The following is a 14,315-nucleotide window of genomic DNA, read 5'->3' on the forward strand; positions in this document are numbered from 1 at the left end:
GTAGAGAGTAAATGCATTCTGAGGTCACCAGGGCAGCTCTGTCTGCCTGATTATTATTTTATTAAAAAAAGTCTACCACTACTAATAAAAAATGACAAGAAAGAACTCTGAGCCAGAGTGGTACAGTGGTTAGCATGCTGGACTAGACTGGGGAAATCCAATTTCAAATCCCCATTCAGCCTTGAAACTCACTGGGTGACTCTGGGACAGTCACTTATCTCTTAGCATAACTTTCTCATAGGGCTATTGGGAGGATAAATGTAACCATATGTCCCACTCTGGGCTTCTTGGAAGAAGCACAGACTAGACATGTAAAAGTAAACAAATCTATTTAAGCTACAGGTAAAGCAGAGACTAGCTATGAAAGTGGAGGACAAATGCATTCTCCATCTTATTTATTTATTATTTCTCTGTGTAAACCACCCTGAGCCATTTTTGGAAGGGTGGTATAGAAATTGAAAAAATAAAAATAAAAGTAAAAGTAAAATTCTGAACTTCCAAGGGAAGCTATGCCTGCCTGTGTAAAAAAAAAAAATGCATATATTAATAACAGAAAACCCACAGGTTTTTCAGTGATGCTTGCTGCAGCTTATGAACCATTTCTTGCAACTTAGAGGACACCATGGGAAGCAAAGATGCATGGGGACACACTCTCCCTAGTCCATGCCTGATGAACAGCTGGGTTGGGTGTCACTTTCTGCCTTTATTGGATGCTCATCACCACTTAGCCTGGGTGTGCATCCTAATAAGCAACACTTTTAAAAAAATAGAAATCACTTCCTTAATCCTTACCTAATGAACCATAACCCTCAGTGAACATATTAATGTTACAGATACTGGTTACAATCTGGCGGGTGGCGGGGGGACAGGACTGGTAAGCTCTCTGCATAGCAAATGGATTTTTAAATTATTTTACTTCTAGTAGAATACATTCCTTCTCCACACCACACTGACATGCAAAGTAACTAGCCACTTATGCAATTATTTGAAAAGCAGTTTAGATTCAGAAGTCCATTTATCTGCCCTAAAATAACTTTCTGACTTCTTATGCCAGTTTCAAATCTAATTAGTCCAGTCTTACAGCTTGCTGTTCCTTCCATTATTTTATGGCATGTCATTTTGGGAATGGGCCATAATGCTTTGCATACTGATCAGAAAGCCCTAGGTTCAATCCCTGGCATCACCAATTTTGAGGTGGGAGACCCCTATCTGAGACCCTAGAAATTTACTGCTGATCAGTGTGGGCAGTATATTGAGTAAGAAGAAGGAGTCTCAAGAGAAGTGCTGTATAAACTAACTTCATTTGCTTTCAGAGGGGGAAGAAAGTGAGAAAGAGGGGGAGCACACAGAGAGAGATGGGGCAAGAAAGAAGGGAGGGAGAAAAAAAAAAGAAGGATCCTATTTCTCCAAGCCCATTGGCACAGCACAAACCAGGGGAAAGCAGAAAAGCTGGGGCAAAGGGCAAGGTTAAAAGGCAGAAAAGCAGAAAGGAGAAACAAAAGGCAGAAAGGGGGCAGAAGGGAGCAAGAGCAAGGGAGAGAAAGTAGAGGTGGCATTCCTCCCCTCCAAACAAACAGAAACAAAGAAGGCAGCAAAAGATCAGACTTACCAGCAGCCAATCAGCCTGCCTGCTCTCTAACCAAAATAATGATTGGTTTCTTCTGTGTACTTGAAATAAAAAGTCTTCCCCCCACTCCCATGTGCTCTGATTGTCTGCCTGAAGAGTCAACCAGCCTAGGTTTGTAGGGTGGTTCTAGGACTGCCCACTTTGCAAAAACAAAGGTGAGCATGCTTATTGGCTCCTGCTTTATTAATATTAATATTTTAACAGATTTGGGGCTTTTCATTTATCCTTTGAAGTTGGTACTACTGTTGCCCACCTCACAACTCTTACAGCAGCAGCCACCTGCAGGCAAGACAGCAGGGGACAACAGAGGGAGGCAGTAGGTACACAAAATGGAGGCAGAGACAACATGGCTGACAGAGATTTAAAGGTGAGCACTGCCCACTTTGGCCATAGATAAGAACTCCTCCTACTGTAAGAAGGATGTTACAGGGTGTCTCTCAGGGGTATCAAGTTTGTCACCCATCAAAGGTATCTCTGGGGTATCCTCTGCCTTCTTCCACACTCCAGGGGAGTTTGCCTTTGGGTAAGGAGGCCTAGTGGTCTGCTGGTAAACAGGCAGACATTTGGCTAGGCTCTTGTGAATACCATCACTTCAAGTGGTTCACATACAGCCACCAAGCCTGGAAACACCAGTTCCTACACTGAGCCTCATAATTAATGGGGCCCAACACTTTCAAGATTTTACCCAAGATTTTGTCTTCTGCCAGGGAATACAAACCCCCAGACTAAGTCATTCTCACCAACCTGGGACCAACAATCTTTAGCTTTCTTTTCATAATACTACCTTTGGGTTTCCTGGGCTCATTTCAAGTGTTGCGTGACTGTATCGTGAACATCTTTCAGACTCCTCCCTAACTACGAGTTGTACATGTGAGGGATATTTCCTAGAGGGTCCTCAGGCCTCAGTCACCTGCTGCTAAAAGCAAAGGGTGCCCCCAGGTTTCCTCCCAAACAAGAGTTCAAAAAGGGCATACCCTAGGGGCTGGGGTGTCTCTTGTACTGCAAAGAGCAGTGGATTAGACAGAAGTCCCACTGAGCAGGGTGTCTTTGGCATCCTTCCCAAGCATTGTCTTGAGGAACTCATTGAACCGTTCAGCAGGCCATCCATCTGGGGATGATAGATGTATTCAGCGTTCTGTATTACACAGCTGCCAAATACCACTCTGCCACCTCCAGTGGTGTAGGGAGGTTCTAGGTGGCCTGTGTTCTCATGGGCACTCCCTACCCTGGTCTTCGTGTGCTCATTCTCCCAGTGGTGGTGTCAGTGGGGCTGCCCTTAGGGCATGGCAAGCAGGGCAACTGCCCTGGGCCCCACTCTTTTAACCCCCATTAGAATTAACTGGAAGGGGCCCTGCACTAGATGATTTGCTTCAGGCCTTGCACCCTGCCAGGGTTCTCTAAGGACAGCCATGGGTGTCAACAATGGCGGTGGCCTCCCCCCCCCCCAGCTATGGTGTGCTCCTACCAGCCAGATGGCACCACTGGGGATGAACAGGAAGCAGCACTGTAATGGGCAGAGGAGAACTGTGTCAGTGAACGCGTAAGGTGGCCCATTGCATATTGACCTGCCAGGAGGCAGGGCTATGCACGTTCTTGGGATCCATGTACCCTATTATAGCTCCTGGCTACCTCTCTCTTGTTTATTGGCATGAAAATTGTTCTGACTGGTCTGGTCTGTCTTCCTCATCCAATGAAGGAACAGCACTGGTCAGCAAGGTATCTGGGTCAGTTACTTGGAGCATGCAGCTTTGGATATCCAGAAAGTTATTTAAAACTAACTTACTAATAAGATCCTTTTATACAGAGTTTGGACAAGCTTTAGTTTCCATTGAAGAAACTAATTACTGTAGCTTTATGCTACCTGATCTCAAAACCTATAAAGTGTACAGACACCTAGTATTTGTACTTTGTTGCCTCTGAAAGAGTATAAATATTGCCATATTGACCATTGCTAAATGGTAAACGTTTTGGTATGAAGACCAGCATAAACTATCTGGATTTTATGGGGCTACTATGGTTTAACTAAAAAGGCAGTAGTTCAGGGACAACATAAGTGTCATAATATTTGTTTGTTTGTTTGTTTGTTTGTTTGTTTGATTTTTATACCACCCTTCCAAAATGGCTCAGGGCGGTTTACAATTAAAACAAACCATTAAAACAGTAAAGGGCTAAAACAAAAATTAAAAAAAATATATATAACAACAATTAACAATTTAAAAACATGTTTAAACAATTAAACAATTGCAGTAATTAAAAACCCTGAATAGGGTTGCTTCAAAAGCTATATTCACATAATCAGGTGATGTTGTTAATATTAACTACACCCAAGTAACTAGAAGAGATCATTTTTCACATTTACTTTTCTGTATCCACAGTTATCATATATAAACAGTGGAATCCAAGTGAACTTAAGAATTAGAGCTTCAGACAAAGTAATCAGTGGGATCAAGCCCATGAATATGGCAACTAGCTGGAGTTCCTTGGAGGAATGGTGAGACATAAATATGAGGAATTAGTGAATAAGGAGTTGTAGAGCAAGACAAGTAATTCAATAAAGTTTATGATCAGTATTATTAGTAATAACAAATGATGCGTGGATTGCAGCTGTAATTTAATAATATCAGAATATTTGGGTATTTTGCAGCAGCTGTGGCAAAAGTATCTTTTGTAGTTCTGTTACCACATCCGAAAAGTATACAGTCTTCCACTGAATTGACCATGATCTGGCCTTGGCTATAGGGCATAGTGGGGCTGAAGGTGGCTCTGGGGCAAGATTTGGGGAGGCGGACAGCCACCGCCTGATTTCATGGCTCCTGCCACCTGCCACCTTCATGCCACCTGCCACCTCCACCACCACAGCTGCCACTCCCAACACACATTCCCCTGCATACCAGCTGCTGCTGGCCTATCTTAGCCAGCAGTGCCTACCCAACTCCAGGCTGGCTGTGGTCTGATAATGTCACTGCACCAGAGCACAGTCCCAAACAGCAAGGAGTTATAGAATTCTTTGGGGAATATAATGGGGGAACACTACATTAGGTTATCCTGAGGATACATATGTAATGATAAGTAGAAAATTCTGTAGTCGTATTTTGAAATTGGCACTTTCCCAGTACTTTACCATTAATTCCCTAGAAATCCTGAATCCTCTGAGATACCCTTTTAGGCATGTTGTGTATATATTAGGATGTTGGAGTCATTTTCTTTAATTGTTTGATTGCAGTGCCACCCAGTGGACTTCGCATGACACTACTGGAGTATAATATCTAAAGCATTGCAGAACTGGTTCTGTCCATCCAAGAGACCATATTCGCTCTCTAGCCCATTAGGAGTTTCCTTCTTTCACCTACATCCCTTCACCTTCTCTGTCCCCCCCGCCCCACACCGCCCAACAATATATTATAAGTGATTTCTGGGTAGGGAAAAGGACTATAGTCAGGCTATAGGGTTGATCTGAGACTCCCATCCCAATTTTGCCACTAACTCCTCAGCTAGTGAAACTGGTGGTATGAGGGGAGTAGGTGATTTTCAGGGGGCCCTAAGAGATGCTGAGAAATTTCTCAGCTCACTGACAGTCACAATTTTTGCTCAGAAATGCCCTTGGAATGACATATGTTGTGACTAAAACTGATCCAAAGAGGCCTCACTTTTGGGTTTGGGGTGTGTTTGGGAATCAGGGCAAGAAATTCTTAATGTTTCATGAGGATGACTTCTTATTTGTTGCTGGCAGGTGTTATTTATGCTGTGTTTCTGTGAGGAGTGGGGGTGCAGCACTGGAAGAGCAATTGTTCTTTCCAATCACCAATATTTTCCCTGAATGCCCAGGGAATTATGCTCTGTAATAGGAACACAGGAAGCTGCCTTCTACCGAGTCAGACCCTTGGTCCATCTAGCTCAGTATTTGTTTACACTGACTGGCAGTGGCTCTCCAAGGTTTCAAGCAGGAGTCTTTCCCAGTCCAACCTGAAGGCACCAAGGATTGAACCTGGAACTTTGCAAAGAAAATGCTCTACTACTGAACTATGGGCCCATCCCCAAACTAATGACATAGCATTATTTTGAGGGGACTTCCAGGGAAAATGGCTGTGGCCATTTTGATTGATTGATTGGCTGATTGATTAAGTGCCGTCAAGTTGGTGTCGACTCTTAGCACCACAAAGATAAATTCTTTCCAGGATGATCTGTCTTCAACTTGGCCTTTAAGATTTTGCAGTGGTGCATTCATTGCTGTCCTAATCTAGTCCATCCACCTTGTCCTCTTTTTCTCTTTCCTTCAATCTTTCCCAGCATTATGCGACTTCTCAAGGGAGCTGGGTCTTCGCATTATTAATTTGGAGGCTGTTTGCTGTACCCTTTGCCATTAGTTTAGTCTTCTTTACATTTAGTTATAGTCCCATTTGTTCATTGTGCTCCTTGACTTTCATTACTAGAGCTTGCAGATCATCCGCATTCTCAGCTATCAGAGTAGTGTCATCAGTGTAGTGCAGGTTAGTGATGTTTATTCCTCTGACTTTAAAACCATGCTCATCTTCTTCCAATCCAGCTTCTCTCAGTATACGTTCAGCATATAAATTGAATAAATAAGGAGAAAGTATACAGCCTTGTCTTACTCCTTTGCCGATATGGAACCAGTTTGTTTCACCATATTCTGTCTGGACTGTGGTTTCCTGTCCTGTGTATAGGTTTCTCATGGGAACAATGAGATGTTCTGGGATGCCCATTTTCCTATTCCACAACTCGACATGGTCGACACTATTGAAGACTTATTGTAGTCGATAAAGCACATTCTCTTGTTTTTTTTATTCTTGGTATTCCTTGGCTTTCTCAATTATCCAGTGTGCATCAGCAATGATGTCTCTTGTTCCTTGGCTTTTTCTGAAACCAGCTTGAAGACCCAGCATTTCCCTTTCCATGTAGGGCTCTAATCTGCGTTGGATGTTCCTGAGCATTATTTTGCTAGCAATGTGAGATTAAGGATATTGTGCGATGGTTTGAGCAATCTGTTAAGTCTCCTTTCTTTGGTATGGGTATGTAGACTGACCTCTTCCAGTCTGTTGGCCACTGTGTCATTCTCCAAATTTGCTGGCATAGTTTGGTTAGAACCTTGACTGATTCTTCTTCTGTTGCTTGCCATATTTCTGTAGCTATTCCATCAATTCCTGTAGCCTTCCGACTTGGTAATGACTGGAGTGCTGATCTAACTTCATCTTCCCATACTAGAGGTTCTTGCAAGTAGGGAATATCTTCTAGAGTATCTTGGATGTTAATGTCCCTGCTGTACAGATTCTCTTTATACTCCTTCCATCTCGGTTTGATCTTCTCAGAATCAGTTACTATCAGTCCTTTGGCATCCCTTAACATACCAATTCATGGTTGGAACCTCCTGAGTTCAGAGATCTTTTGGAAAACTTTCCTTGTTTTTCCTTGTCTCTTTCCATCCTCAGGGTCTTTACATATGTCCTTGGAGTACATATGTCATTGTACTGCTCCTTGTCTCTTCTAACAGCTTTCTGAAATTCCCTATTAAGTTCCTTCCTGAGGTCTTTATCCTTCTTCACTTTGGCTTCTCTCCTCTTCTTGGCAATTTCCACTATCTGTTTTGACATTCATTTTGCTTTCTTCTGCTTCTTGGTCTTTGGCAGTCTCTTTTCACATTTGTCAACAACTTCCTTGATTTCATTCCATAGTTCCTCTAGTTCCCTAGCAATGAGGTTCAGAATTTCAAAGAGGTTCCTGATGTTTTCCTTGAAAATGGTGGGTACATTCTCAAGATCATATCGTGGAATCTGGATAGCTTTGTTTTTCTGCTTTAGCTTGACTTGGAACTTGCACATGAGCAGTTCATGATCTGTTCCACAATCTGCCCCCAGCCACATCTTTGCTGTTATAACTGAGTTCTTCTATCTCCTTGCATGAATAATGTAATCAATTTGATTTCTGTATACTCCATCTGATGATGTCCATGTGTATAGGTGCCACTTTGAAGAATGTGTTAGTAATGAAGAGACCATTGGTTTTGCAGAAACTAATCATCATCATCATCCTCCCCCTCCTGTATATTCTATGCCTTTGCAGATAGTGACAGAAGCATCATTGGAAATGGTAGACTTCTTCCTGGTGGTCAGTTCTATCCAGCTGTCTTCTTTCTCCTGGAAGTTCCCTCAGAATTATGGTACATCATGATGCTGCATGATTCCAGTGCCTTTCCAGGAACAAAATGGCAGCCCAATTGAGCTGGCTGCCAGGAAGAGGCCTTGCATTTCCAGAACTGCTTCTGTCACTGCCTGCAAGGCATAGCATAAGCAGAAGGGGGAAAACCCAGCTGCTGTTGCCACCACAGTAGTGGTAAGCCTCTTCCTCAGAATTTTAGGGTGGGGGGGGGGAATTCACATTTCTTGCTCACCCCTGAAATTTCTCCTGTTGTTTCTCTCCCCTTGAACCTTCAATTACTTCTAGTAGAATTTTCAGTTCAGCTTACAGACTGGTGTAACATTTTTTTGTTAATGATGAGACTCTTACATGAGACTCCTATTGCCTACTTATCACAGGGTCTGCTTAGGTACACACAGTCATGTAACAAGTCGGAAGGGGCCTGTGTGCAAGAAGAGAATGTGGGCCCCATAAGATAATTTCCCTCTGAGAATTATTCGGAGTTTCCAAACTAGAACTCCCAGGATAGGACTGGTATAAAACATATATATGTTTGAAGTGTAGACTGGTGCTCACCAGCTACATCTCTCCCCAGTGCTGAAGGATGACACTTTGCCTCCACCTCTGGCAATTATGACATTGCCCATGGCTTCTCTATTATGATGCATTCATTGTCTGCTTAGTAATGGCTAAAGCTCCATCACCAAGCTTTAGTTATCAAGGTGTGCAGGATGCAAGAGAAGAAGCAGCATCTCACAGGGACAGCTTGGTTCTCCTCTTCCTATCCCAAGAATAGATGGGATAATCATGGCAAAGCGGTTGTGCTCCTTTTAAATATACAAATGAGTGGTCAGGCTGCCAGGTAAGAAGTATCTTTCTGTTCTAGTACAGGAATTTGCAATGGCTGGAAGCAGTTTGAAACCAAGTGATCTAGCAGATGAGACAAGTATCATCACTAAATCCCAAATCTTTTGCCCCCTTTCTTTGTTTGGCTCTGTCAATAACCTTTGCCAAGGCTTTTCTAGAGGCAGTAGGGGAAAGTATACTATGTTGCCTGGAGAAGAATCTTCACCCTGGAAATAGACCAACTTGAACAAGAAACTATGGACGAATGAACAAAAATAAGACAGCTTTCATTTTGGAAATCATCTGGAAAAGCTGAAGGAAAATAATGGATTCCGCCAAGTTAAAGAAAATAAACTCAGAACAAAAATCATGCCGCAAGTTAAAAATTATGCTGCAAGCTTGTCACTTCCCTTTTTCTGAAACAGTGCTACAAGTTACATTCCTTACTTTGCATCAGGCATCCCCAAACTGCAGCCCTCCAGATGTTGCTGAACTACAACTTCCAGCATACCCAGCCACAAAAAATTGTGTCTAGGGATGCTGGGAGTTGTAGTTCAGCAACATCTGGAGGGCCGCAGTTTGGAGATGCCTGATGCAAAGTAAGGAATGTAACTCGTAGCACTGTTTCAGAAAAAGGGAAGTGACAAGCTTCAGATATTAACATCACCAACACAGAGGCAATGCTTATTGATGAAGAAAGCAGCCATTTGTTTTCTTTCCTAGAGAATAAGAGGCAACAACATTATAATGTGCTATATTAACAGGAAATGGCCTGGTTTGAAATGCTTGGTTTTCAATCAGTTTAAGAAAACAACAAACTCATAACAAAAAGTCTGATGATGTTGCACTATGTCAGGAAGGAGGAAGTGTAAAAGATCACAGGTGGTCACCACTAACATGGAGATAAGTCTTTAAGAGGTAAGTCCTCTCTTGCCAAAGAAAATGGCTACTTGGTTTCTTTCCTGACCCACTGGCCTTTTCAAGCCAATCACAGAATATGAGGCGGTTCCTACGATCAGTGGGAGCCACCTGGCTTAACCCACTCTCCCCGCAGACAAGCAGTCAGTCTGCTCTGGGCGGTCTCAGCAGCTGCCCACAAGACTGCTGGCTCTGTCATGGATAAGTGGGTGACCTGCTTAAGAACCACTGGGCTCGCAGCAGTTGCCAAAGAAAGCAGAGGCTAGCCCGATTTTCTACCATCATGTGAATAGCCTCTATCTATCATGGTTAAACTTTAATCTGACCATTTTGATTACTGTTTTGCAGAATGAAAGGTAATTTTCTAGTTTACAAGGAACTGCAATCTACCTGTTCTCTCAAGAGAAAAAGAAATACTTATCCAAGGTAAGTAAAAATACACCTTTGTCTTGCATGGGGACAGACTTGTGCAGATAACTGGATGGAGGGTAATCTTTATTTGCAGGAAGTAGCTTGGCTTGAAAAGCATGATACAATCCATGCTTTCCCACAAGCTTAAGAAAACAACAAACTCATATCAATAAGTCTGGTGTGAGGTAAGGAACATGAAAATTGCTGTGACACGTAAAACATCACTAACGTGGAAAGAGAGCCTTGAGATGGAAGTCATTTATTGCTAATGGAAATGGCTGCTTGGTTCCTTTTTTACCCACTGGCTTTTTCAGACCAATTACAGAAGCATGTACATTTTCAAGGATATTGATTTACTTGATTTTTAATGGTTTCTGAAACTGTTAAAAAGTGTAATAACTGCTTTGTTTCATGGCAGAAAGTTTTTAAGAGTTCTGGAATTGAATTCATCATTCAAGCCTCATTTGCAGGAAATTGTTGCTTGTCTTCATATAAAAAGAGTTGTACTCCCCATTTTTTTGCATCCTGTGTAATAACTCCAGAAAGGCTAGGCAGAAAGTTCTCAAAATCAATTTGGGAGTAGCACGTAATGTTAGTATTAAATGCATGGATGTTCAAAGAGATCAGTCCATCTGTTGATTTTTAATGATTTTTAATTTAAAAAAAATAATTAAAAACCAATGATTGGATTGATTTCCTTGAACATCTACTCATTTAATCCTACAATTATGTAGGAGCACCATGAAATTTCTGCCCAGCCATTCAGGAGTTATTAATATTTTTGAATTTCCTTGTTTCCTATGGGGAAATCATTATTTAAGTTGGAAATCTGGGTGCAGGTACCCCTACTGGTGACCTGCGTTCATTGCACATGTTTGCTCAATCGTAGATCTGCCCCTGGGTGCATGCCTGCTTAGCCCCCACAATACTCTAACCTTGGGTGCTCCCAGACTATTCAGTGAATCCCAGAATATAAACATTTTTCTATATACAGCATCTCACCAAAGAGGAAAAATAATACAGATTCTCTTGTCCCTGTGTCTAAATGTAACATGATGGTGTAAAAGAGCAGGCACCAATATAACTTTTTATATTACGGAGTTTTCTTTTAACCACTCTCCATGGGATGGACTATGAATGCTTCTCTGTGCTTCCCAGTCCTCTTTTCTATCCCCAAAGATTCAGGAAAATGGCAACAACCCACAAAGGGGTTATATCCTCTCTCTATCTCCTTACTAGACACTTCCTTTTACTTTCAAAAATCCAGTCATTTCCCATGAGATTCTAGGTGACTTTGTCATTGAAATTTAGTGTTACTCAGTTCTCATTCTCTCCAAGAGAGAACCACCAATTAACAATAGGCTGGAGGATTTGGATATCCACAAGTTCTAGGCTGAACTGCTTTATCAACAGGACCAAACTAGACTTTACATTGGAGTGTTGTGATGGGAACTCCCCATATTGTTTTCTTTCTTAAACAATCATAGAACATTGCTTGAACTGCAGCTTAGGGGGAAAAGAGGTCTTTCCCTCCTGATCCAAATAGACTCTCAAAGCTGCTATTAGCTGTGGAAGGGAAAACCTACATCTGATGTGATGCTTTTGGTTGGGTAATCAGTGTGGGGCAAAGAGTCAGACCTTTCCACTCATAGGTGATTCTCAAGTTGTACTGTGACTCCCATCATCCCCAGCCACAATGGCTGAATTCTTAGGATAATGGGAGTTGTAGTCCAACAGCATCTGGGGACCCAAGTCTGAGACCTCTGTCACACTCTTATTTGAACTTGGAAAATAACGGCAACTTGTGAGCATCCATGCAAAATATGCAGTTAATTCTCTTTCAGAAATCTAGCATGTAAAACAAAGCTCACCTGGCCCCCCGCAGAGTGCACTTTGCCCTTTCGGTGCCCTCCTGGTATTTTTCTCAGCTGCTGTCACGGCTCATAGAGTTGAATTTTGTGTGTTGCCATTAGCTCTTTGGAGGAACAGTGGGATAAAAATGCAATTATTGTTAATAAATAATAATGTCCCTCCTTGCCTACTTTCAGGTGCTGTATAAAAACGTAGACAGCTTGTGCTGTCCTGTCTAGTTACTTGAGGGCAAATCTCTAGTTATTAGAAAACATTTTTCCATCAGTCTAGTCCATTTCATTTAACTTTTCCAACGTTAGCTCATTGATTTGCTGCAGTCTTGATCCTGTTTAAATTAGTTTCTATAATAATTATTTATGGTTTTTTAAAGAACCTCTAACACTGAAGTACATTTGCTCCCAGAACTACAAGGAGTTTGAAAAACAATCTATGTTTAATTTCAACATTTCAGTCAATCACTTGTTAAATCTAATACATTTAAACAGCAGGGATTATAATGGGGCATTCAAGTAAGCAATTAACTAATTTCTTCATCCTAAACAATTTTTTCTAACCTAAGTTAATTACAAAAAGTTTGAGCAGGAGCTGGTAACAAATGATAAACCATGGTCCAATTATTTCAACACATGTAAGTAATTAAAGCAATTTTATGGAGCAATAATTGTAACTAGATAGTCTTTCCTATGGATGGTTCCTTATAGTTCATTCAGAGGGAGCTTTAAATCAAGGCCACCCTGCATCTGCAGACTCCAAGATTGTTTTACAAGGTTAAATAACAAGGGAATCATTTGTGTAAAAGCAAAATATGTGTTCAGCCAAGTATCTGTGACAGACTGCTTGAAGGTGCTGTAATTTCCAGGCACTACAGTGTCATCAGAGGCGGAAATGTGAAGAAAAAGTAATCTCTAGCGAGGTGGAGAGCTTTCCTAAAAGCTTCCCTAGATAATGCCGCTGGAGGGCAAAGAAAGAGAGAAAATGAATTGACACCTCTCTGCCTTGAGGGAACAGGTGGAACAACTTACCAAGCTCTTGACTAAACCAGCTGAAGAATCACACAAGCAGTAAAGGACACTTGCATAAAGGGTCACAACTGCACTGACATGTGGATCGGATCTCTCCATCCGAGTAACTCAATCTCCCTCACAACCACTCTAAATGAATAAACATTTGCTTTGAGACAGAAGAGGTTTTCAACACTTTGCAAAGTTCAAACACATGGCTGCTCTGTAAAACTACAGTTGGGTTGGAGAGGATAGATTTCTATAAATCCTTTGACTACAGAGCATCACTTAGAATGATTAATCAGCTTCTTGGCTTGTAAGGAAACAAAACACCGAATTATGCCAAAGATGAGATATATAGTTTTTTAAATCATTATATCTGTCACCCATGTCATGTTTTTCTCTCTGCCACAAACATGGTCTCTATTTAACCCTGTAAAGTTAGGTATGTTATTACTATAGCTGAATCCAGCCTTAGAGGTAAGAATAATGATTTACTCTTGAACCAGTTAAGCATAGTTTCTTGGAAGCAGAGATGTTGCTGATGTTCACCAAGTGTTGTTTCAAAAATCTGGTAGCCTTATTGAAATATCATGAACACCATTCTACAGGATTCCATAGTGCAGTGCACTCAGAGAGACACAATATACACAAAAAAAGATTATGAATTTATTAAACTCCAAACCAGTTCTAGAAATTCTGGAGAAAATCGGTTCTGTGGTTCCAGATCATCAATGTTCAGAATGGATCTCTGTGTTTCTGGAGTTGTTGGCTCTATCTTTGGAGGTAATTCAGTGGCAAACCATCTGTTCTGGTTGATTTTCCCCAGTTTTGTTTTGTTTTTTTGTTCTCCCTGTAATTTTGTATCCCAGCATATTTCTCATCTATAGTTTAGATTTTGAATATTTTAAACTGCCATTAATTTACCTGAAAGAAAGAGAGAATAGAATAGAATAGAATAGAATAGAATAGAATAGAGTGAGTGAATGAATGAATGAATGAATGAATGATACAAATCAGCCCTACTTGGACATACATTATATGGAAGTCAAGTAAATGGAACTTCCAGGAGAGAGAGTACTTAAGACTGTAATATTAGTTTTAATTTAAAACAACAGCAACACTAACTTTGTAATATGTACCTGGGAATAAAATTGTACATGGAGAGGAGAGATGGTATTTTGATAGCAAGCAAGCATTGTCCTTGTCCCCTTTGCTGAGCAGGGTCCACTCTGGTGTGCATTTGAATGGGAGACTACATGTGAGCACACTTCGGTATTCCCCTTGGGGGGATGGGGCAGCTCAGGGAAGAGCATGCTGTCATGTGACTGGTATTCAAAGCCATCCTGCCTCTGAACCTGGAGGTATGAAATTGTATAAAGGTAAAGTGTGCTGTCGAGTCAGTGTTGACTCCTGGCGACCACAGAGTCATGTGGTTGTCTTTGGTAGAATACAGGAGGGGTTTACCATTGCCATCTCCTGCACAGTAT

The 14,315-nt window shown here is 41.4% G+C and overlaps 2 long non-coding RNA genes across 2 annotated transcripts in view; one reads left to right on the forward strand and one right to left on the reverse strand.

The window, feature by feature from the left end:
• LOC128352484 (uncharacterized) overlaps nt 1-14,315 on the reverse strand; it is a 115,063-nt gene that overhangs the window by 5,684 nt on the left and 95,064 nt on the right. Inside the window, exon 2 of the long non-coding RNA XR_008320439.1 lies at nt 11,824-11,927. This is a non-coding gene — a long non-coding RNA (uncharacterized LOC128352484). The remainder of the gene's footprint in view (nt 1-11,823; nt 11,928-14,315) is intronic.
• LOC128352486 (uncharacterized) lies at nt 1,870-13,557 on the forward strand. Its single transcript, XR_008320441.1, has 4 exons — nt 1,870-1,994; nt 4,003-4,118; nt 9,890-9,967; nt 13,437-13,557. It is a non-coding gene; the product is annotated as an uncharacterized LOC128352486 (long non-coding RNA).

This window comes from Hemicordylus capensis, chromosome 3 (genome assembly GCF_027244095.1).
Source record: "Hemicordylus capensis ecotype Gifberg chromosome 3, rHemCap1.1.pri, whole genome shotgun sequence".
NCBI lineage: Eukaryota > Metazoa > Chordata > Lepidosauria > Squamata > Cordylidae > Hemicordylus > Hemicordylus capensis.